At 38.4% G+C, this 23,623-nt stretch overlaps 1 protein-coding gene across 1 annotated transcript in view; it reads left to right on the top strand.

The window, feature by feature from the left end:
• NCOA3 (nuclear receptor coactivator 3) overlaps positions 1-23,623 on the top strand; it is a 127,808-nt gene that overhangs the window by 49,175 nt on the left and 55,010 nt on the right. The window contains exon 2 of the mRNA XM_052651346.1: positions 16,508-16,592. The gene's annotated coding sequence lies outside the window, so the exon portion shown is untranslated. The remainder of the gene's footprint in view (positions 1-16,507; positions 16,593-23,623) is intronic.

A 23,623-nucleotide genomic window follows, 5' to 3' on the forward strand; every position in this document is an offset into this window, starting at 1 on the left:
ATGCTGTCTAGGTTGGTCATAACTTTCTTTCCAAGGAGCAAGTGTCTTTTAATTTCATGGCTTCAGTCACCATCTGCAGTGATTTTGGAGCCCAAGAAAATAAAGTCTGTCACTGTTTCCACTGTTTCCCCCTCTATTTGCCATGAAGTGATGGGACCAGATGCCACGATCTTCATTTTTTGAATGTTGAGTTTTAAGCCAACTTTTTCACTCTCCTCTTTCACCTTCATCAAGAAGCTCTTTAGTTCTTCACTTTCTGTCATAAGGGTGGTGTCATCTGCATACGTGAGGTTATTGATATTTCTCCTGGCAATCTTGATTCCAGCTTGTGCTTCATCCAGCCCAGCGTTTCTCATGATGTGCTCTGCATAGAAGTTACATAAGCAGGGTGACAATGTACAGCCTTGACATACTCCTTTTCCTATTTGGAACCAATGTGTTGTTCCATGTCCAGTTCTAACTGTTGTTTCCTGACCTGCACACAGGTTTCTCAAGAGAGGTCAGGTGGTCTGGTATTCCCATCTCTTTCAGAATTTTCTACAGTTTATTGTGATCCACACAGTCAAAGGCTTTGGCATAGTCAATAAAGCAGAAGTAGATGATTTTTCTGAAACTCTCTTGCTTTTTCTATGATCCGGCAGATGTTGGCCATTTGATCTCTGGTTCCTCTGCCTTTTTTAAAGCCAGCTTGAACATCTGGAAGTTCTTGGTTCACATACTGTTGAAGCCTGGCTTGGAGAATTTTAAGCATTATTTTACTAGCATGTGAGATGAGTGCAATTGTGCAGTAGTTTGAGCATTCTTTGGGATTGGAATGAAAACTGACCTTTTCCAGTCCTGTGGCCACTGCTGAGTTTTCCAAATTTGCTGACGTATTGAGTGCAGCGCTTTCACAGCATCATCTTTTAGGATTTGAAATAGCTTAGCTGGAATTCCATCGCCTCCACTAGCTTTATTTGTAGTGATGCTTCCTAAGCATTCCAGGATGTCTGGGTCTAGGTGAGTGATTACAGCATTGTGATTATCTGGGTCATGAAGATCGTTTTTGTATATATAGTTCTTCCGTGTATTCTTGCCACCTCTTCTTAATATCTTCTGCTTCTGTTAGGTCCATACCATTTCTGTCCTTTATTGTTCCCATCTTTGTAAGAAATGTCCCGTTGGTATCTCTAATTTTCTTGAAGAGATCTCTAGTCTTTCCCATTCTTTGTTTCCCTCTATTTCTTTGCCTTGATCACTGAGGAAGGCTTTCTTTTCTCTCTGTGCTGTTCTTTGGAACTCTACATTCAAATGGGTATATCTTTCCTTTTTTCCTTTGCCTTTTGCTTCTCTTCTGTTCACAGCAATTTGTAAGGCCTCCTCAGACAACCATTTGGCCTTTTTGCCTTTCTTTTCCTTGGGGTTGATCTTGATCCCTGCCTCCTGTACAGTGTCATGAACCTTCATCCATAGTTCTTCAGACACTCTGTCTATCGGTTCTAATCCCTTGAATCTATTTTTCACTTCCACTGTATAATCGTAAGGGATTTGACTTAGGTCATACCTATATGGTCTAGTGGTTTTCTCTACTTTCTTCAATTTAAGTTTGAATTTGGCAATAAGGAGTTCATGGTCTGAGCGACAGTCAGCTCCTGGTCTTATTTTTGCTGAGTGTATAGAACTTCTCCATCTTTAGCTGCAAAGGATATAATCAGTCTGATTACAGCATTGACCATCTGGTGATGTCCACATGTAGAATCTTCCCTTGTGTTGTTGGAAGAGGGTGTTTGGTATGACCAGTGTGTTCTCTTGCAAAACTCTATTAGCCTTTGCCCTGCTTCATTCTGTTCTCCAAGACCAAATTTGCCTGTTGCTCCAGGTATTTCTTGACTTCCTACTTTTGCATTGCAGTCCCCTATAATGAAAAGGACATGTTTTTTGGGTGTTAGTTCTAGAAGGTCTTGTAGGTCTTCATAGAGCCATTCAACTTCAGCTTCTTCGGCATTACTGGTCAGGGCATAGACTTGGATTACTGTGATATTGAATGGTTTGCTTTGGAAACGAAGAGAGATCAGTCTTTCATTTTTGAGATTGCATCCAAGTACTGCACTGCATTTTGGACTCTCTTGTTGACTATGATGGCTACTCCATTTCTTTTATGGGATTCTTGCCAACTGTAGTAGATATAATGATCATCTGAGTTAAATTCACCCATTCCAGTCCATTTTAGTTCAGTGCTTCCTAAAATGTCCATGTTCACTCTTGCCATCTCCTGTTTGACCACTTCCAATTTGCCTTGATTCGTGGACCTAACATTTCAGGTTCCTATGCAATATTGCTCTTTACAGCATTGGACTTTATTTCCATCACCAGTCACATCCACAGCTGGGTTTGTGTTGCTTTAGCTCCATCTCTTCATTCTCTCTGGAGTTATTTTTCCTCCGATCTCCAGTAGCAGATTGGGCTCCTTCCAACCTGGGGAGTTCATCTTTCCGTGTGGTACATGGTACATTTGTTATAATTAATATACCAATATTATATTAACCAAAATCCATAGTTTATATAATAAGATTTACTTTGTTTATAGTTCTTTTTGTAGGTTCTGAGAAAGGCATAATGTCATGTATCCACTATTACTGTATCATACAGAATAGTTTTTCCTCTGAAAGTTACCTGCGCTTCACCTATTCATCTTCCTCACCTTCTCTTCACCCTGTGGTTGCTATAGTTTTGGCTTTTGCAGAATGTCATATAGTTGGAATCATATAGTATATAGCCTTTCAGACTGGCTTCTTTTACTTACCTACATGTTTTTTATGGTTCCTACATGTCTTTTTTGGCTTGACTGTTCATTTCTTTTTATTGCTGAATAATATTCCATCATACACTGCAGTCTCTCCATTCACCTATTGAATAACATCTCGATTCCTTTCAGTTTTGGGCAGTTATAAATGAAGCAGCTATAAATATTTTGTGTAGGGTTTTGTATGAACATATTTTTGAGTCTGTTGGATTTTTAAATACCTAGGAGTGTGATTGTTGGATCATATCGTAAGACATTGTTTAGCTTTGTAAGAAAGCGCCAACTGTTTTCTTAGGTGGCTGCACCATTTTGCATTCCCCTAGCAATGAGAGTTCCTTTTGCTCCATATTCTCATCAGCATTTGTTACTGTCAGTTTTTTAGATTTTCGTCATTTTAGTAGATGTGTGGTGATATCTTGTTGTTGTAATTTGTAATACCTCAAAGATATGACATTTTGCATATTTTCATATGCTTATTTGCCATCTGTATATCTTCCTTGGGGCTTCCCTCGTGTCTCAGACAGTAAAGAATCTGCCTGCAGTGTGGGAGACCTGGACTCTTTGGTGAGGTATTTAGATCTTTTGCCATTTTAAAATTGTGTTGTTTTCATATATTAGTTGTTTCTTACTGTTATTTTAAGAGTGCTTTGTATATTTTTGAATACAGGTCCTTTATCTGATAAATGTTTTGCAAATATTTTCTCCGTCTGTGAGTTGTCTTCAGTTTTTTGTTTAAATTGGTAAAGTTGAAAGGGGGCTTGATATCTAACTTACCCCAAGTATTAAATAAAAAGATCTAGGTAGACATGTTCTCATACTTGAAAGCAATCATATGTTGCCTGCAATTTTTTAAAGTTGTTTCATGGACATCTTTTTAGGTGATTATTTTCACAAATCTGTGTTTGTTTTGGTGGCTATATAATTACCATTTTTGAGTGTTCTTTCTGTAGCCATTAATTCATAAATTCTACAAATACAGTACCTGTCATGTGTCAGTTACTGGGGACAAAACATTCTAGAATCTCTCCTCAAAGAGCTTGCATCAAATTAGAGTTCCCTATTCATCTTATTTATCTCTCCTTTTTTTTTGCTCTTTTATACAGTGTTAATAAATATCCTTGTATACAGATCTTGTATATCTTGATACACTTGTGCTATGTTTCTAGTTATGGGCCTACTGAACCTAAAGGATACTTGCTTAAAACTACTGATTTTTGCCAACTGGTAAAAGTTATTTCCTTTTATTGTTTTTATTTTACAGTTCCCTAATCCTTGGAAGAATTGTGCTTGTTTTACTATGTTTTGTTGACCATTTTTGCGACAGTGAACTGCCTATTTTGATTTTTTGCCCATTTTCCCTCTTATGCTGTCTTTTCTTACTGATTTGTGAGAGCTCCTGTATATTGTGGGTTTTTATTCCTTGTCTGTTTATACATTGCAGATATTTTCTCCCAGTCTTATTTACGTTTTATTTTTTATTTCCTCTTAATTTGGGACTTAACCTAGAAGTTGCATGATTAAGACTTCCTGGGTGCCCTTCACTCACATTCTTCAAATGTTAACATTTTAGTATATTTGTTTTCTCCTTTCATTAAAAAAAAATAGTATCATGAATTCCTTGGCGATCCAGTGGTTAGGACTCTATACTTCCAATGCTGAAGTGCGAGTCAGGAACTAAGATCCCACTGAAACTGTGTACCTCTGATTAGGACTTGAACCCATGATTTTTAGATTAGAATCATTCATCTGGTGTCTGGATGAGGCTCAGGTTCTTTGTGTCTCACTCAGTGCAGAAGGAATTTGGCAAGAGGCAAAGTGATGGTCTAGAGGTGTTCATTAGTATAGGATGCTTGTGGGAGATGCACGCTGACAGGTGAGGGCTTCTGCCCTGAGGGCTGCATGTTTATAATCAAAGGGGAGAGTGGGGGAAAAAGCCACCTTCTTTCTCATTCTTTGAGTAGATGTTAGGCTTACATCAAGAGCTCCTCCTTCATACTGGGCAGAAGAGTGACCTTCTGAGGTCAAACTAGGACTGACATAGTGCTTATTCAAATCAGCAGAGGGGTGGTAACAGTTTTCTTTCATTAAATGAGCTGGGACTGTATCTCCTGCTTTATAGTTAAGCAAGCCTGCTTCATTCCACAATGTTTCTTGAGCCATCTTTAACTTAAGAGTGGTCTGCCAAAGTTCCCTGGGCTTCCCTCTGTATCTATAATCTCCTACTGGGACTTCTACAACTACGTGTGTGACTGTTCTATTCTGTTGCTGCCACCACATAACAACCTTGCCCCTCCCCAGCAACAACCGTTAAGGCACAAAGCTTGTTTAAAAAAAAAAATTTAACCCTCAGATATTGAAATCCTTATGTGTATTCACACTTCTCACTTTCAAGCAGTGTGGTAAGTGTATTTAATCTTTTCTTAAATGGTTCAGGATGTTAGGAACATTATTAATTTCTTTTTTTGGCTATGTGTGACACCTTTTGCACCTCTTGAATTGAACAGGAATGTTTCTCATTAGGTTGAATGAGTCTAGGCCACTCCTAAGAGGTTTTGTTTGCCTTTCTTAAATTAAAAAAATATTTTTTTCCTATTTTCCTTCACTATCTTTTGCTTGCCAGTTAGCTGTACTTTCTGTTAATAAATACTTTATTGCTTCTAATAGTCTCTAATTTGCTGTGAAGTTGGGAAGCCAGATACATGCAGTATTCTAAGAAGCTGGATCTAAATAACAAATGAATTCAAGTGTGAGGCCATGGGAGTCTCCCTTAATCAGTGGATGGACTGTATGTTTTTTCCACTAAGAGATATGGCTTTTCCTGACAATGATGGTGGCAGTAAGGATCTCAGACATTCATAACTGCCCCTGGAGATAGGTAGGCCGAGAGGTGTTATCCTTAATTTATAGAGGAAGTAATGGGTGGTGGCGGTAATGTTGTTATTAGGAGAGCTGGGATTTAAATCTGTTTTTTTCCATCTAAATCTATTGAATAAGCATTGTTTTTAGTAATACTTCTTTGTCCTGTCTATTGCTAATAATACTTTCTAGAAAGTTATGTTGTGTCCTGGCTTTAAGTACCGTTCTCTCATGAATTTTTATTAAATCTAAATTTTAAATTGAAATAGGTTACTAGCACACAATTTTCAAGTTCCCATTGGCCTATAGCGTGGGTTCCAGACTAGAAGTGGGAAGATTAAGTCTATTGGACTTAATCAGTATCATTATCGTTAATAATTGTTAATTTCATGGGAATTCCGTGGTGGTCCAGTGGTTAGGATTCTGAGCATTCGCTGCTAAGGGCCTGGGTTAATCATTGGTTAGGGAACTAAGGTCCTGCTTGCTGTGCACTGTGGGTCCCCCCCCCCCCCCCAATAAATTTCATTATCTATTAGACTATTATATACAGTTCTGTCTGCTATCTGCCTGGAGCTCTCTCTGCTTGGTTGGTTCCTTTCAGCTCTCAGATTAAATGTTGCATCTTCAGAGCCCTTTCCTGACCTGAAATTACTTCTCTCTTCCTACGTCTCTCCTCTTCTGTATTGTATCACCCTGTTTATTTCCTTTATGGCACTTAATCACTTCCTGGAAATGCCTTTTGGAAATATCTTGTGTATTGTTAATATCCAGTAAAATGTTAACTCTGTGATTTTTATCCTTTGTCCATCTTTAGGGTTTATTTTATCTCATAGGCAAGTGCTTCAGTCTTTTTGAACTCCTCCAAGCAGCTTCCTGTGCCAAGGAATGAGGCGCTCTGAATTTAAGGGCTTCTGTGAGGGCCTCCTGTCTTGTTTACCTTTGTATCCACAGAACCTGGAATAGCAGTCTTGTAGAATATAATTTCAGCAAACATTGTGAAGTGAATGTAGTGACAACATGCTACCTTTTTCACTTGAAAGGTACGGTTGAGGCTTATAGTCTAATGTGCTTTTCAGAGAGTAAGCGTATGGCATAGCTATATTATTTGATGTGGTTCAGTCGCTGAGTCGTATCCGACTCTGTGACCCCATGAACTGTAGCCTGTCAGGCTCCTTTGCCCATCCCAGGCAAGAATACTGGAGTGGGTTGCCATTTCCGTCTTCAGGGGATCTTTCTGACCCCCGGGATCGAACCGTCTCCTATTGGCAGCCCAGCTACATTATTACTGATTAATAATATCATTTTGTATGGTATATGTATTCTTTAAACAAAATTTTCAATTACCAGAGAGCCAGTCCATCCAGTTTGAAGCCATAGAAAACGTTTGAATTAAAAAAACAAAAACAGAAAACACTTGTTCTGTGAATCTTAGAGTGATTCTCAGACTTACGTCTGTGAGCCACTTTGACAGAGCAAGGAGACGTGCATGCTGCTAGCTTGTTTGTTTTGATGGTCAGCGTTTCTTTTTAGGTTCCATTTTTGACGTAGAAGCTGCATTAGTATGGGAGGACAACCAGACCACTGACTGCTGTACCCCATGTAGTCAGTCTTATTTTCCAAATGCAGAGTGCTTCGGGTACTCGGATAAAACCGGGGGAGAAGAATGATTTGGTTGGAGATGCCAGGAAAACTGCACTTTCCATGCCCAGACTGGTTTGTGACAAGAAGCTCGCTACCTGCTGTTTAACTCTGTGCTTTGTTCTGAGTTATTTTTGGAGTAACTTATGTGATGGAAAGAAATAATATAGAGGATAGGAGAAATTGAGGAAAAATGTATTCCCCTGTCCTGGGGAGAAGGTATATAAATAGCTAATTTACTGTATGTTCATTTTTAGGGTTTGTTCTGTCGCAAAGGCATGTGATTAGGTCTCATTGAATTCTTCTGAATGCTTTCCTTTGCCAGGCCCAGCTACTAGATTATCTGGATTCAGGACTACTCACAATATTTTTTTGCTTGGTTGCCTTCCTTTTTCTAAGATGATTTTAAAAAGCCCTTTACATATACAGAATACTCTGTGCCAATTAACTAATAGTTTTTCTTGCCAGTCATTGAAAGATAAAAGACTTAAAATAGCATCGATTTGTTTGAACTTGTGTAAGTAATATTTTATTTTTGTTGTTGAAGTTAGAATGAAAGGATGGGGAGCATAAGGGAGGGAAAAATTATATTCTCATTTATGTAGAAAATAGAAATATAATGGCTTTGAACATGTTGACAATTAAAAAAAGGACCAGGTTTTACGTTTATTATACAGCCATTAAAAGCATGTTGCTGGTGATATCTCCCTGGAGTATCTTGGTTCAGGCATGTCTTCCATTTGGTAGGTAAGAAAAATTAGACACACAAAGTGAGTGTAATTTTTCCAGTTACATACAGAGAAAATAATAAGCGGTGTGTAGTTTTCCTTGACTCTGCCTATATTTTATCCAGTTGAAATGTATATGGAACTCAGGACAGGTGATGTACTTTGTATAGTTTCCCAGCTGTTCATAGTAACGGCTCAGTTAAATTTTGATGTTATTCTTCAGGGAGAAGTTTTGTTCTGGTTGCTAATAATGATGTATATATTGATGTTTTTGAGCATGGACATAATATTTGTGTTCATGTTGATAAGAAAATTGAACTGGATTTCAGTACAAAACTTTTGTAAATGTTTTGCGATACAGGCTTTTGTGTTTGGGGTTTCTGCTTTTATGATGTTTAGGCCACCGTTGGTTTTAGATAAGAGGAATTTGAATCTCTTGATTCTATTTTTTTCCAGGGCTGTATCTGCCTCTGTAGGCGTTTTTGGTTTGTATAGTATATGCACTGAGGATATCTTTGTAATTTTGACATGAGTATAGTATTATATATTGATTAAATTTCTGTTTTTAAATATTAAGGAGTGCAGATATTTTAATCTTTACATGCCAAGAATTCTGAGATTTCCTTGTTTCCCCTCCTGTAATTGCTGCTGGTGGAGGTGGAAGCCCTTCTCAATGTTAATAAATGCCATCACCCATTCCCTTCCCCCAGCTTTACACTGGAGCCTAGTTTGCCTGCAGCTGCAATGGTAGGCATCTTTCAGGAAGTGACCTTGGCTTGTATTAATCAAATTCAGAACACACAAAAAGCTTCTTGCTAACATGCTGACTTGATGTAAAATTTTATCGCATCCATTTTCTTCCAGAATGAGGCCATCTTGTAAAAAGAAGATACACAGAAGACTCCTCCAATTTAATACATTAAAAAAGCTCTGTAAGACATGTTTGTTTTTTAAAAAAACCTAGATTTTAAAAGTAAAGAGTATTAATGGCCAAATGTGCATAAACCTAAATCATGAAGGTTTGGGAGCTGTTACTAGAAAATTAACTTGTTTTAATGCTGAATAAAAAGAAAGTCCTGTATGTTAGCATCAAACTTATTTACTATTTAGCTACATTAAATACAATTTAATATTATCTTTAATATTTATAGCAAAATATTTAAAAAATAAGCTATAAATTTAATATATAGCTACATTAAATTATTGTGGAAAATTTATACACTATGAATTTATTTGGGGGCCCTTTAGGAAACATGTATTAAGAGAGATACTTTTGTATATAGTTTATCTTTGGGTGTTCAGAAATGACTGTGATCTTACTGTGTTGGTTTGGATAAGAAAACTAATATCCTGCTTGGAATCATTTTCTTATGTAGTGGCAGTAACTACAGGGACTTCTACATATAACAGAAGATTGAGTCAGCAGGACTGCTAAAATTTCAACCACCTATTGTATTTATGAGAATATCCTAACTACAAATTCACACAGTTGCTTCTTTAGTATTTAGCTGATCATTATGATAGAGCAGTTAATATAGTCAAAGAAATCTAGTTTTTAAATGTAGGATAGTTGAGGTTTGTGTCTTACAGATCTTTATTTTAACCTTGCTCAGTGTTATATGTAGAAAAGAGTATTTCATGGATTAGTTTGCTAATGTTTTCTACATTTGGGAGAAATTTACATAAAAAAAACCAAAACTTGGAGCTCAGTCGCATCTATTGCCAAGGGGTTCACTTTTGAGTTTATTTGTATAGGAGTCATTTGTGTGTACTGAACTGTTTTAGAAGAGAAATACAGAAAAAGAAAGCTTAAACCTTAGGAGCTGTACCTGCATTTTGGTCGATGTACAGTATGAAAAGTACAGGCATGTTGTGTGTTTATTAATGATTAGGAGAGGAGATAGAGAACTTATGCAAATTAAAAATTGGGGTTAGATAAATAATGGCTTCAACATCTGAGTTATTATTTACTGGAAACATAATCAGCATTATCTGTGATTGTATTGTAACTTGTTCTTAGAATTGCAGCCTCATGGAGATAAATTTATCTGTAACCTGCCTAAGTTCACTCTTTGTCTTGATACCGACATTAATAATTGGTTTGTTAGATACTACAGGAGAATTTCGGAGAAGGCAATGGCACCCCACTCCAGTACTCTTGTCTGAAAAATCCCATGGACGGAGGAGCCTGGTAGGCTGCAGTCCATGGGGTCGCGAAGAGTTGGACATGACTGAGCGACTTCACTTTCACTTTTCACTTTCATGCATTGGAGAAGGAAGTGGCAACCCACTCCAGTGTTCTTGCCTGGAGAATCCCAGGGACGGGGGAGCCTGGTGTGCTGCCATCTATGGGGTCGCACAGAGTCGGACACAACTGAAGCAACTTAGCAGCAGTAGCAACAGCACAGGAGAATTTCAAGGAAAATGACTTAATCATTTTTCTCCACTCAAATACCTGTTTAAAATACATGGTCTTCAATAAAATTGTCACCTTGAACTTAAAATGTTCTTTGCCTCCTCCTCTGCTGCCACCTTCCCACGCCCCCCATTCCCCACTAAGAAGGAGAAAGGAACGCCTTACGAGAAAAGGAATACATACAATCCTGGTAGCCAATGAGTTAATGTTCATTTGCAGCCTGAGGGTCAGCGTTCAGTCCCTGTTTCCTGATTGGCTGCTAAAAGGTGAAATTGAAACCACTGTAAACTTTTGACCCTGTAGCAATTCTTGTGGAACGCCTTCCACTGGTGGAGCCCAGAGCTTCAGCTCACCTCTCCACCCAACCCCTCCCACCCCCTTTCCTGTATTTATTTTGTATGATCGTGCAGCACTGCATGCGGTTTTTCCAGGAGAGGGGGGAGAGGGAAGCAGAACAAGCACCAGCAAGCGGCTGGCTTCATGCCTGTTTTAGCATTACAACTCAGCCAGAGATAGGGAGCTTGTTAATAAACTGGTCTGCCAACTGGATTTTTCAGTTTTCTCCTTAATCTCAAGGTAACTTTAAAAATGCAGAATGGCTGTATTTACCGTCGTTCATCAGTGGATAGTATCGTAGTGTAAGCAAAATATATGGCACGATTTCCTGAATGTGTTGAGTTAAAAATAGCTTTCATATTCAGCAACCTTTATATATCCCATTAATGTTTCCTATGTCTCTTATGATTTTTACGTAAATGCCTAATGTTTTACAAAAGTTTTCTTTTTTTCTTCTTTGCCTTTGTCTTTTGTTATAAAGAAACTCAATTGGCATTTCATTTCTGACTATGGAGAATAATTGCAGAAATTATCTGTACATTCAAAGTTTGTTACTAATCCCCCCTCTTTTTTTCTTGGATGAGGTAAATGGTTCTGGATTTGTCTTCCATTCACATGTAAATAGTGCTTTACAGTCACCACAGAAACCGGTGAACATGGCAGGACTGTCCTCTTCCCTCTCCTTTGACACTGATGTCAGACTCTGTCCTTGTCTTTGGTTCCTCCTTATATCCCTGGTGTCTGGCAGAGTGTAGCGGGTTGATGCTCAGCAGATACTTACTGAGGGAACATAGTTTTCATTTCAGAAACTATAGTGGCTGTTTGTACCTGCTACTCCTGTCCTAATTTTGCTTACACTTTTGAGGGCCTGTGCAGCACCTGGCATCTGATAGGTGTAGAGCAAACATTTAAGTGAATTAAACGCCTTCCCCAAGGTTATGAATCTGAACTTCCAAAACCTAGGTTTTCTGAACCTAAAGCTTCTTTTTTAACTGCCTCTTTTAAATTTTCAGATTGATTCTACGTAGAACTAAACATTTATTAAAACTTATTAAATGACTATTCAGAATAAGTTATTATAAATCAATTTGGTCTTTTCTAATGTACATCATAGGCTGGGTGGTAATACATGTCAAGTGTGTTTTTTTTTTTAACCCTGTCCTTCCTTTACTAAGCCTGAATGTGCTATAATTTGAAATAATTCCTACTACTCTTGTCAGAAAGATGGGTATTTTTGAAAGTGTCATCAGTGTATTGCCAGTATTTTCTTGGGTACCAAATACATTTTTCCTTATTTACTTGAACACGAAATAATGGACTAATAAATTTTAAAGAAAAAATTCTTTTTTTCTGTGAAGTTTATATAACTTTAAAAACAGTAACTTTTTTTATATAATTTAAAACTTTCCTATTGGTATTAAACTTAACATCCTTTCTTTCCCCTTTCATTAGATTGGTTGTAGTTGATTGCTGTAAGTAAAATCTGGTGTTACAGTTTTGACAAAGGATATATTTATTGTTTGATAAATAATCTCAACTACAAAAAAAAAATGTTCTTTGTGCCAGTATTACATAATCTTTAAGTAAAACGGGATGTTTAATTGGTGCACAAACTGATTGTTTAGCGCTTTTAAGATGAGTGGGCAACAGCTGGCTTTTCCCAAAGATGGTGGTTCCCCATCTCCATCTATGATTTTAGGAAACTGAGGAGGGTGTCCTTGGGAGCCCTGCCTGCCGCAGCATGGAGAGAATAATGAGCTTAATATGATTAATAGTAGAGTCCTTGCCCCCTTCCGTACTCAATAGCAAAAGAAAAACACATTCATAATATTCAGTGGCCTCTCTTTGTCCAGTTGGTGTTTCCCAGCATCAGCATTATGTAGTTTGGATTTTCCTCTCAGCTCCCCTCCCCCAGTTTGATTCTTTGTTCTGGCCTCGAGGCACATCTTCTCAGACTAGCTCTTATTAACAAAGCTCAGTTTGATCTCCCCAAGCCCCCAGTAGCTTTCTAGTGATGCAGGTTTTGATAATGTGGATCTCATCAGTCACCTTTATGTTAATTCTAGTAGACAAATTGGGGCTTCCCTGGTGGCTCGGTGAAGAATCCACCTGCCAATGCAGGATATACGGGTTCAACCCCTAGGTCAGGAAGATCCCTAGAAGGAAGTGACAATCCATTCCAGTATTAGTGCCTGGGAAATCCCATAGACAGAGGAACCTGGTCGGCCACAGACCATGCACTCACAAAAAGAGTCAGACACAACTTAGCGACTAAACGAACAAAAAAATACAGTCCTTGGAAATCTGCTCTGTTGCCATTGCAGAATCTTGGTTGTAGACTAGTCAACTGCAGTGTCCCAGCGGTTCCATACTCAACAGGATCTTGGTAGATTGTACTTTTTAGACTAGACTAATACTTTTTAGACTCCTTGCAGTTTGCTGGTAGGGAAGCCAGTCGTTGCTCTGATTATTTGGGGGCCTCTCTAATCCAGCTGCACACTTCTTGGGAGAGGAGAACTTTTTAGATGGTATTTCTTTATGTTCTGGGGGTTATGGGGTACAGATTGGCTGTGTCAGTACTCCTTTGGGTAGTTCTCATCGGCAGTACAGCAATGCTTGAGTGTGAAGTAGGCTCTCTCACCAGCTTTTCACATTAGGCAGCAGTGCCTGTTCCCTGGATCAGTCATGAGGTACATTCTGACTCAAATGCCTTTTCCTGCCCACCCATCTTGTTCTCTAGGTACTAATGTCACCCCATGAGCTCCCTCTTACTTCTCAAAAGGAGCAACAACCAAAGACCCATTTCTTTTTAAAAATTACATTTATTTGTTTATTTTTGGCAGCACTGGCATGCGTTGCTGTGTGCAGGCTTTCGCTAGCTGTGGTCAGCGGGGCTCTGCTTGGCTGCAGTGTGCGAGCTTCTCAATCCTGCGGCCTCTCTTGTGTCTGAGGCTCGTGGGCTCTAGAGCTTGGGGTCAGTAGCTGTGTACTGGCCGAGTTGCTCTGAGGCATGTGGAGTCTTCCCAGACCAGAGATTGAACCCGTGTTCCTTCCATTAGCAGGTGGATTCTTAGTCACTAGACTGCCAGGGAAGTACAAAAGAACCATTTCTGAGATGAAATTTGATTTAAAACTAGGGCCAGAAAACCTTGAACTTTTTTTACAAGACTTTTGCCTATCTTTTCCCCCTCCACTGTCCTCTAGTTAAATTGAATATAAAAATTCAAGTTATAAAACACTGAATTGAGTGAATTAATGAATTAAAGTCGCTCAGTCATGTCTGACTCTTTGTGACTGAATGGACTATACATTCAGTCCTTGGAATTCTCCAGGTCAGAGTACTGGAGTAGGTAGCCTTTTCCCTTCTCCAGGGGATCTTCCCAACCCAGGGATCGAACCTAGGTCTCCTACATTGCAGGTGGATTCTTTCCCAGCTGAGCCATCATGGAAGCCCAGGAATACTGGAGTGGGTAGCCTATCCCTTCTCCAGCAGATCTTCCCAACCTGGGAATTGAACTGGGGTCTTCTGCATTGCAGTAGGATTCTTTACCAGCTGAGCTACCAGGGAAGCTCAACTCATTTAAAAACCAAAGTTGTTTGTGCTTTCTCCTGTTTTTTATTTCTGTGTGGTTAGAAACTCTTGTTATACTATGTGTTGGATACTCTTGTTTGGCATATAATTGTTTTTATTTATTGAGCTTGTATATACTAGGTACTAGTAAGTAATTTAAGCATTTTCACTTATTGTCACAAGAACCTTTTTTAAGATGAGAAATCTAAGGCTCAAAGATGTCTTACATTGACCCAGGGTTACCAGACCAGTAAGTGAGAGAGCTAGGAGTTGGTTGATTCTAGATCTGGTGGGCTCTGAAGCTTCTGCTCTTTAACCATTATGCTAAGAAGGTCATCCCTGGTAGCTCAGACAGTAACTAAGTCACTTCAGTCGTGTCCAACTCTGTGTGACCCCATAGACCAGGCTCCCCCGTCCCTGGGATTCCCCAGGCAAGAAGACTGGAGTGGGTTGCCATTTCCTTCTCCAGTGCATGAAAGTGAAAAGTGAAGTTGCTCAGTCGTGTTCGACTCTTCCCGACCCCATGGACTGCAGCCTACCAGGCTCCTCTGTCCATGGGATTTTCCAGGCAGGAGTACTGGAGTAGGGTGCCATCGGCTTCTCTCTGGATCCTAACAAATCCACGTCTTATTGCTTTGTCTCTCAATGAATTTTTGCAATGAGACATCAGGGCCTGAGTTTCATTAGTTTTGGCCGAGCTTGAGTCCTGGAAGAGAGCTTAATCGGAGGTCTAAAGCGTCTGCCTACAATGCAGGAGACCCGGGTTCAATCCCTGGGTCGGGAAGATCCGCTGGAGAAGGCAGTGGCAACCCACTCCAGTATTCATGCCTGGAAAATCCCATGGACCGAGGAGCCTGTAGGCTACAGTCTATGGGGTCGCTCTTTCTGCTCTTTAGCCATTATGCTAAGAACCTATATATACTATTGTGGATTGGAAGATGCAGTCCAAGAACTAGCTTACTTTTGGCATTGTCTCAGTGATAAGCTGGAGACTACTGTGATTATTAGTAGACATGATACTAGATACAGCAGTTCCTTCTATAACTTTAATTGCATGCCACTTATATATTACCTAGATTTTCCTCTTCTCCCTTTGTCAACAACGTTATGATGTGATATCCTTCTGCCCTCAACTCTCATCCCCCCGTTTCTCACCTTTAATTTGAGCTTCAAAAGTGCAACAGATCCTTCACATCATGCACCTAGATTGTGGTTGGTTGTCTCCTATCTACTGTGTGGATTGGCCATGACTGTGATGTGTTTGTTACTTGGAACTTGTGAGTATATAATTTTTCCTTCCATCCTTTCTCAGCAAACCTGCCAGTTCCAGCACGAATGCTATTAACTTAAGGGCTTAGCTGTGGTTGTTGTATCCACAGATAGCTCTAGAGTTAGTGGTAGTCAGAGTGTGCTTCATCACATTTGGAAAATCGAAAGGTGAGAGTGAATGTTTTTATTGGCTCACTTTTTTGTTGCGCTAGAGCCTGCTCCACATTTCCTCAAATGCAGAAGTCTGCAGTTCTATATGCTCACATATTTATTGAAGTTTATTTTGAAGAACTGTCCTTCATTTACCTGTCTCCTGTTTAAAATAATTTTTTGTGTGTGTGTGTGAATGAAATGATGTACCCTTTCCTAGAGGGGAAGAAAATATCCAGTACTTTTTTTTCTTTCTTTCTTTTTTTCTCCCTTTTTCTTGGTTGCTTTATCTGTCTATATGGTGGGTATTTATCTTTTTTGGACTTGAGGATTTAATCAGCTTCTTACAGGATATTTATATTGTTTTGAATTGTTAATTTGTTGAACATTCCCTTTGGACTTGGGAACATACCAAGTTCAGATTACCCATCTGGTTTCATCACTCTTCAGAACTTGGAGCTGATCTCCTTCATCACTACTTTGCATTATCCATGCTTACAAACTGTGACGGATTGTATTGCGTATGCCCTGCCTAATTTTTTTTTTTTTTAAACAGAGTAGTAATATATGGCAAAATAAGGCATCAAGTTCAAATTCCTAGGAAGAGGCTTCATACTTGGTAACTTTTTGTTAGCTTTGTTTCTTATGTCCAGGGATGGGAAAGTTGGGAAAAGTTAACTTGTGTGTGACTAATAAGAATATTTATATTAAGAAAGGGCAATAAAAATCAACACCCTTTTTTTATTTGTTTTTGTCCTCAGGATCAAAATACTTGCTGAACAGTGGAGTCAGAGACCAATAAAAACAAACATAAACTACCTGGACAGCATTTGACTGGTTAGCCAGGTAATCCAGCTTTACTTTGGATCCTCTGTAATTTTCTGACTTTACCCTCTGAAGATGCCGTGCACTTTGTGATTTTATGATTTCATTTTAAGCTTGTTTTATATGTTATGTTGTCCTCTTTAATGATACTGTTAGTTGAATGAAGGGTCTTGGAATAAGTTAGTGTATATGTATATTCTATTTACAAATATAAATTTGGAGGGAAGGAGTATGTTACAGTTTAACATGAGATGCTGCCATCAGCCCTCTTCTTCTTATGTGTGAATATTTAACATCGGAATCAGCTCCACCCATTTTGACTGTTTCACCTTGCAGAGGCTAATTTCCTCAGATTGCTAGTGCTGGTGTATAACATTTCAACTGACTCCTCTCCTAACTTTTGTTATTGCGTCAGGATAGGAAAAATGAGAATGAGAAAACTATCTGATAGCCGTGAAACCTCGTACGCCTTGTTTAGGTGGTTAACTTTCTTTTTGTTGGTAACATTTTATTCTCTTGGTTGGCTGGGCTTGAAATCTGAGTCATCTTTGAATCCTGCCCGCTCTGATATTTTTAGTAAACAAGCCTTATCTGGTTTTCTATTTTCATGTCTCCTCTGTTCAGTGAACTTTCTGTTACCAATCCTAGCTTCCTAGGCCAAGACCCCGTAATTTCATGCTTGTGTTTGAAATGTCCCTTTACTGCTTCTTATCTATACTATTTGAACCCACTTGAAAATTTGCTAGAGATTTTTCTTCTGTATATCCCTTTAATCAAGCCTCTTTTCTGTTATGAGCTTGTACGACTGTTCCCTGGCTTACAGAAAAAAAATACAAACTCCTCTCGCTTACATTTGAAACAGTCCTTTATCTGATACTTTATCTAGGCCTCCAGTTTCAACTCTTGCTATTTCCCAATACAATCCTTCAGTTAATTATGGTATACACCCATTATATTCTGAACATAGTAGAGAACTATCTTCATAGTATTTATCTTAAAAAACAAAACTTTATATGGAAAGTTTCCAGTTTATATGGAAATTTCCAGTTTACAAAAGTTAACAAAATAGAGTATAAAGAATTATCTAGATATCCTTAGTCAGATTCACTTTCTGGTTTTATTATTTGCATTTATGTGGGCTCTTACTCTTTCCTCTCTCTGTTTTGAATTATTTGAGGGTTATGTTACGTAGAATGTGCTTCTTTCCTCTAATACTTCTGCTTTATTTCCTACAAATAGGGTCATTCTCTCATATAACCATGGTACGGTTATCAGCTTCATAAGTGGATGTTAATATAGACCTGTTGTCCATCTTCCAGTTTTGTCAGTTGACCTAATAAAGTCTTCCCCAGCAGTTTCCCTTGCTTGTAACGGAAACGAGTCTAAGCTCAGGTACTACATGTAGTTATTATTTTTCTTTGGCCTCCTTTTTCCTGGAATATTTCCCGAGCCTCTTCTTTGTCTGATATGACATTGACATTTTTGAAGACTGCAACCCTTCCTCTCCCTTATGAGAATGTTCTTCATTTTCTGTTTGAAACAGGATTAGAATGAGGCTGTTCATTCTTGGCCGGGATACTGCATAGGTGATGTGATACCCCGAGAAAGATGTACAGCTTCTGGAGGCACAGGATGTCTTCTGTCCCTCATTGGGATGTTAATTGTGATCATTTGGCCAATGTGTTGCCTGATTTCTCTGCTGTTAGAGTTTCTCCCCCTTCTTTAAGCGGTGATGGGGGAGACAATGCCAATACCATGATTCTCATCACAGTTTGCCCTAGATTTAGCATTCATTGATGATTCGTGTCTGATCTAATTATTTACTGTCATGCTTCCAAAATGGTCATTTTCTCATTCCGTTCCCGGGGGAGCTCTTTCAGCATGCTCCTGTGTCCTTGTGGGAAATAGTATTAGAGACCAAGATCCTTGGTAGGTGTGCTTATTGCTCCTAGATTGTCTGCTCTTCTTGACCCCTTCAGTGGACACAGCTAGGAAATAAATGCATGTTTATACATGTACATACGTAAACATACTTGTTCATGTACACACATAGCAACATGCCTCTACGTAGTTTATAAATCATGTGTTTATGTCAGTATGTCCAGTTTCACTCCACATCTGCAGGGTTTTTTCTTTGCACCTCTCACTTTATATTTTTATGTCCATTTTTATACCACAAGAGCCTTGGTTCCCAGCATAGTATGTTTACTCATTTGGTCTGTCCTATAATATATCTAAAATCATTTCAGATTTGCTTTGCCCATTTAATTACAGTAAACAAAGTGAGTGGGGAATTTGTATATAGTTTTGCCCAGGACTGAGAGGAAATCCTATATTCATTTTTTTGACTTACATATTTGTATTTAAAATTTTTTCATTTTAAAATTTTTATTGGAGGTTAGTAGTTGATTTACAGTGTTTTGCTAGTGGTTGATTTTCGGGTGTAAAATGCTATATTTTAAAAATACTTGAATTAGTCCTCCCTCATACTACCTTCCCTTCTCTCCACATTTTTGTTTCCCACCCTTACTTTCTGCATGATGTGGTTGTGATATTTGTTTGAAACAAAATGAGGTTTATTTATTTGTGTGCTTGAGTTTCAGTTTGTTTTAAAATGCTCCTCCTCATTCTCATTCTGGTTTTATGTTGATTATGTAGAATATGAATATGTTTTCAAAGGTCAAAATTACACAAAAGATACACATTCCCTTCTGTATCTTTTCCACCCTCATTTCCCCCATTTCTCAGAGGAAGCCACGTTCAGTGTTTTTTAGAGTGTTTTCCGGTATTTTCTTTTTGTAATGACAAGCAGATTTTTTTTTTCTTCCCCAATTGCTCACCAGTAAAAGAGTCTGCCTGCAGTGCAGGAGATGCAAGTTCAGTCACTGGGTTGGGAAGATCCGTTGGAGGAGGAAATGGCAACTCACTCCAGTGTTCTTGCCTGAAAAATCTCAGGGATAGAGGAGCCAGGCTACAGTCCACAGAGTGGCAAAGAGTTGGACAGGACTGAGCAGCGGCAGCAGCAGCGTTTTCGTTATGTGCGCACACCATAGGCTCTTCAGTCAGTCTCAACCTGGGCGTTACCTAGGTTGTTTCCAGTATTTTGCAGTTAAAATGATGCTGCAACGAATAACCTTGTGAAAATGTATTTTCATATTCTTGAGGGGGGGGAATATACCTTCAGGATAAATTCTTAGAAGTAAGATTACTAGGTTGGAGGGTAAATGTATATGTAGTTTTGTTAGATGTTGTCTAATTACACTCCGTAAGCATTACGCCATATTGATTCACACGAGTAATGTGTGAGAGAGCCTGTTTCCCCACTGTCATATTGTATAAGTTCTACTTAGTGTTTTTTTAGCTGCATCCACATTTTTGAGTGTATCAGTAGTTTATTTTTATTGCTGAGTAGTATTCCATTGGGCTTCCTGTTTTTGGCTTCTATGAATAAAGCTTCTAGGAATATTTAAGTGCAAGTTTTTGTTTAGATTTTTTTCCCTCTTGAGTAAATACCCAGGAGTGTAATTGCCTATGTTAAGTGTGTGCTTATCGTTATAAGAAATTGAAACTGTTTTCTAAAGTGGCTGTACCATTTTATATTCTGTTTGCAGTTTATGAGAGTTCAAGCTCCACTTATATCTCTTTATGAAGCGTCTGTTCAAATGTGTGCATTTCTTAAATTGGGTGGTTTGTTTTCTTATTATATGACTTAAATTTTTCTGAGTACAAATTCTTTTCAGATATATTTTGACAGTATTTTCTTCTGGTCTTTGGTCTTTCTTTGGTCTCCCTTTTCATATTCTTGAATTTTTTTTTTTTTTTGAGAATATAGGCATTTTGAATAAAATATTTTTTTTGCTTATGAGTAATTGTTTTTTAGTGTGTGAAGAGATCTCTGCCTATTAATGAGTTGATGAAGATTTTTCTCCTTTGTTGTAGAAGTTCTGTAATTTTATCTTTATATTTAGGTCTGTGATCCATTTTGATTTAATATTTGCATGTGGTATGAAGAAAGGATTGAGGATAAGTTTTTAAAAACATTGGCATTCTGTTCCATGGCTATTTGTTGAAGACTCCTTTTTCCATTGTGTTGCTTTTTAATTGTGTGTGTGTTTGTGTGTGTGTGTGTGTGTGTGCGCGCGTGTGTATGTATGTACACGCGTGCTCAGTTGTGCCCAACCCTTCGCTGCTCCGTATGTGTGTGTGTACGTGCATGCTCAGTTGTGTCCGACTCTTTGCTCCTTTCTGTGTGTGTGTGTACACGTGCGTGTTCAGTTGTGTCTGACTCTGCTACTTCATGGACTGAAACCCTCCAGGCTCTTCTGTCCAAGTAATTTTCCAGGCAAGGATAATGAGTAGGTGGCCATTTTCTCCTGCAGCAGATCTTCCCGAACCAGGGATTGAACCTGTCTTCTGCATTGGCAGGCGGATTCTTTACCAGTGAGCCACCTGGGAAGACATTTATATAGATAGATAGATAGATAGATAGATAGATAGATAGATAGATAGTCAGAATCTATTTCTGGTCTTTATTCTGTTCCATTGATTCATCAATCCTTATACCCATCAATCCAGTGCAGCTTTATAGTAAGGCTTGAAAGAGGTGGTGTGAGTGTTTCAACTTTTTCTTCTTTGTCATGATTTCTCTGAAAGTGAAGTTGCTCAGTCATGTCCGACTCTTTGCAACCTCATGGACTGTAGCCTATCAGGCTCCTCTGTCCATGGAATTTTTGAGGCAAGAGTACTGGAGTGGGTTGCCATTTCCTTCTCCAGGGGATCTTCCCGACCCAGGGATTGAACCCTTGTCTTCTGCATTGCAGGCAGACACTTTACCATCTGAGCCAGGATTTTGGTACAAATCTCAGGATATGTTTGTTAGTCCCTGCAATCTTGTCAGTCTCTCTGAGAAACTGCCCTGCAGTATCTGTCCAGCTTGACCATTCTGAATTCTGGTTATTATCTTGTCCATTCTGCAAGATTGCTGGGCTCTGTGTGAGTTCTTCATCTCTCTGTTGTGATCTGGAAAAACTGCCTCCTAGAAGGAAGGGCTCATGTTACCATGTTGTTCCTTCTCCCCTCATGCCCAATTGTTTCTTAATCTCAGGGAACACAATTTCTCACTGCTTGTTCTCTGATATTTGAATATAGTTTGTTCAGTTTATGTTGGGATGAGTCTCATTATTCTCTCTTGACCTAAATTGTAAGCCCACAGTTGATTCTTAAGTTAATTAAAAAAAAAAAAAAGGCTCTTCTCATGCTGTGCCAAAAGGAGCAGAAAGATATCTTTAACCATAGAAGCTTCTTTGATTGCTATTTTATTTTTGGGGCTGTGCTGTGCAGCATGCAGGGTCTTAGCTCTCTGACCAAGGATTGAACCTGGGTCTCCTGCCACGGAAATGTGATGTCTTAACTATTGGACTGCCAGGGAATTCCCGGAGGGTATTTTATTGAACAGCTTCTGAGACCAGAGGATTAATTTCTCTGGAAGTTTTCCTAAGGAATATAGACTTGCATTTCTAAAGTCTCTTTTATTCTCATATCTTGAGACTAGGAAACCAGTCTCAACAAACCCTACTAGATTTCATTTGCAGGACCTATAAATGTGAATGAATTGTCTCTCCTTCCAGTTCATCAGATTTACTGAGTCTCTGGCCTACTTTTGAAGCTAGTTCCTATAAGCAAAGAATAGGAACCAGGCCTATAGGTATTGACTTATAAAGTGAAGTCATTATTTGTTAATGATGGGCTTGTCATGCCTGACTAAATGAGAATTATTCTCAATTATGACATTCAAGATGCCGACTTGATTATCCAATTATCCTGATAAATGGGTTGACAGATTTTTATTTAACCTATGCAATTAACAATATTGACATGAAAAGTAGAGAGACTCAGTTTTTATGTTTCTGTTTTTTCCCCTGCAATTTGAGGACATCGAATCAGGTGCCACATAGAATGCTTTTAGAGTACATAAGTGTAATTTATTAACTTGAGGGCTAGATATAGAAGAGAAAGAAAAACGGCTTCTTTATAGAACCCATTGGAAAACATAATACCAAACAATAATATTCTAAAACAAATAACTGCAGTTAAAATCTTCACTAATTTATTCAGTCCTGTGTAAATCTGTTTCGCTTAATCTTTTTTTTTTTTGCAGTCTGCTTTGAAGACATCATCCACTTAGGTGTATAAAGGGACCTAGAAATTTTGACTTAGTTCATCCTCCAGTACAGTTGTAAAATTGTGTGAGTTACCTTAGGTCAGTAGTCTGTCACCTAGAATTTATTTCATAAAATATTTAGATTTGTTATCTTTTCCATGATAATCTTAGACTTCAAGGCAAACAGCAGAGGAAAGCTGAGCCACCCAGTTGGCAGGAAGACATTTTGGATGTCCTTCATTCATTGTTATGGACAGGAGTTTTCATCTGATGTTCTTAATCGTTGGCCTGAAGGAGTACTTTTAGTTCCTAAAGTATTTGAGACTAATTGTCACAGATTTTACTTATGTGAAAATGTTTATTTCACATTCATTTTTGAAGGATTCCCTGTATATAAAATTCTGTTGTCAGTTGCTTCAGCACTCTAAAGATCTTATTGTCTGATTGCTTCTAAAAAGCTAATTTTTATCTTTGTTCCTCTGTGTGTATGGTCTTATGGTCTTTTTTTTCTTGTGACTACTTTCAAGATTTTCTCTTGATGTTTGAATTTAAATAGTTGGATTATAATGTACTTAGGGTTGGTTCTCTTTGTATTTATTCTTCTTGGGATTAACTGAACTTCAGTGTGCAGACTGATGTTTTCATCAAGTTTGGGGAAGTTTTGGCCATTATTTCTTGAAGTTTTTTGTTTTTGCTTCAGTCTCACTTCTGGGGCTCTAGTTAACATATTTGATAGACCATTTGCTGTTTCTCACTTGTCCTTTCCATTTGTCTTCAATTTGTTTTCCTTCCATTCTTCAGGTGGATAGTTTTGATAACCCTTTAAGTTCAGTTAATTTCTTCTCTAGTCTGAATGATATTCAGTAAGAAAGTACTTTTCTGTTTCAACCTT

This window comes from Budorcas taxicolor, chromosome 13, assembly GCF_023091745.1.
Source record: "Budorcas taxicolor isolate Tak-1 chromosome 13, Takin1.1, whole genome shotgun sequence".
Lineage (NCBI taxonomy): Eukaryota > Metazoa > Chordata > Mammalia > Artiodactyla > Bovidae > Budorcas > Budorcas taxicolor.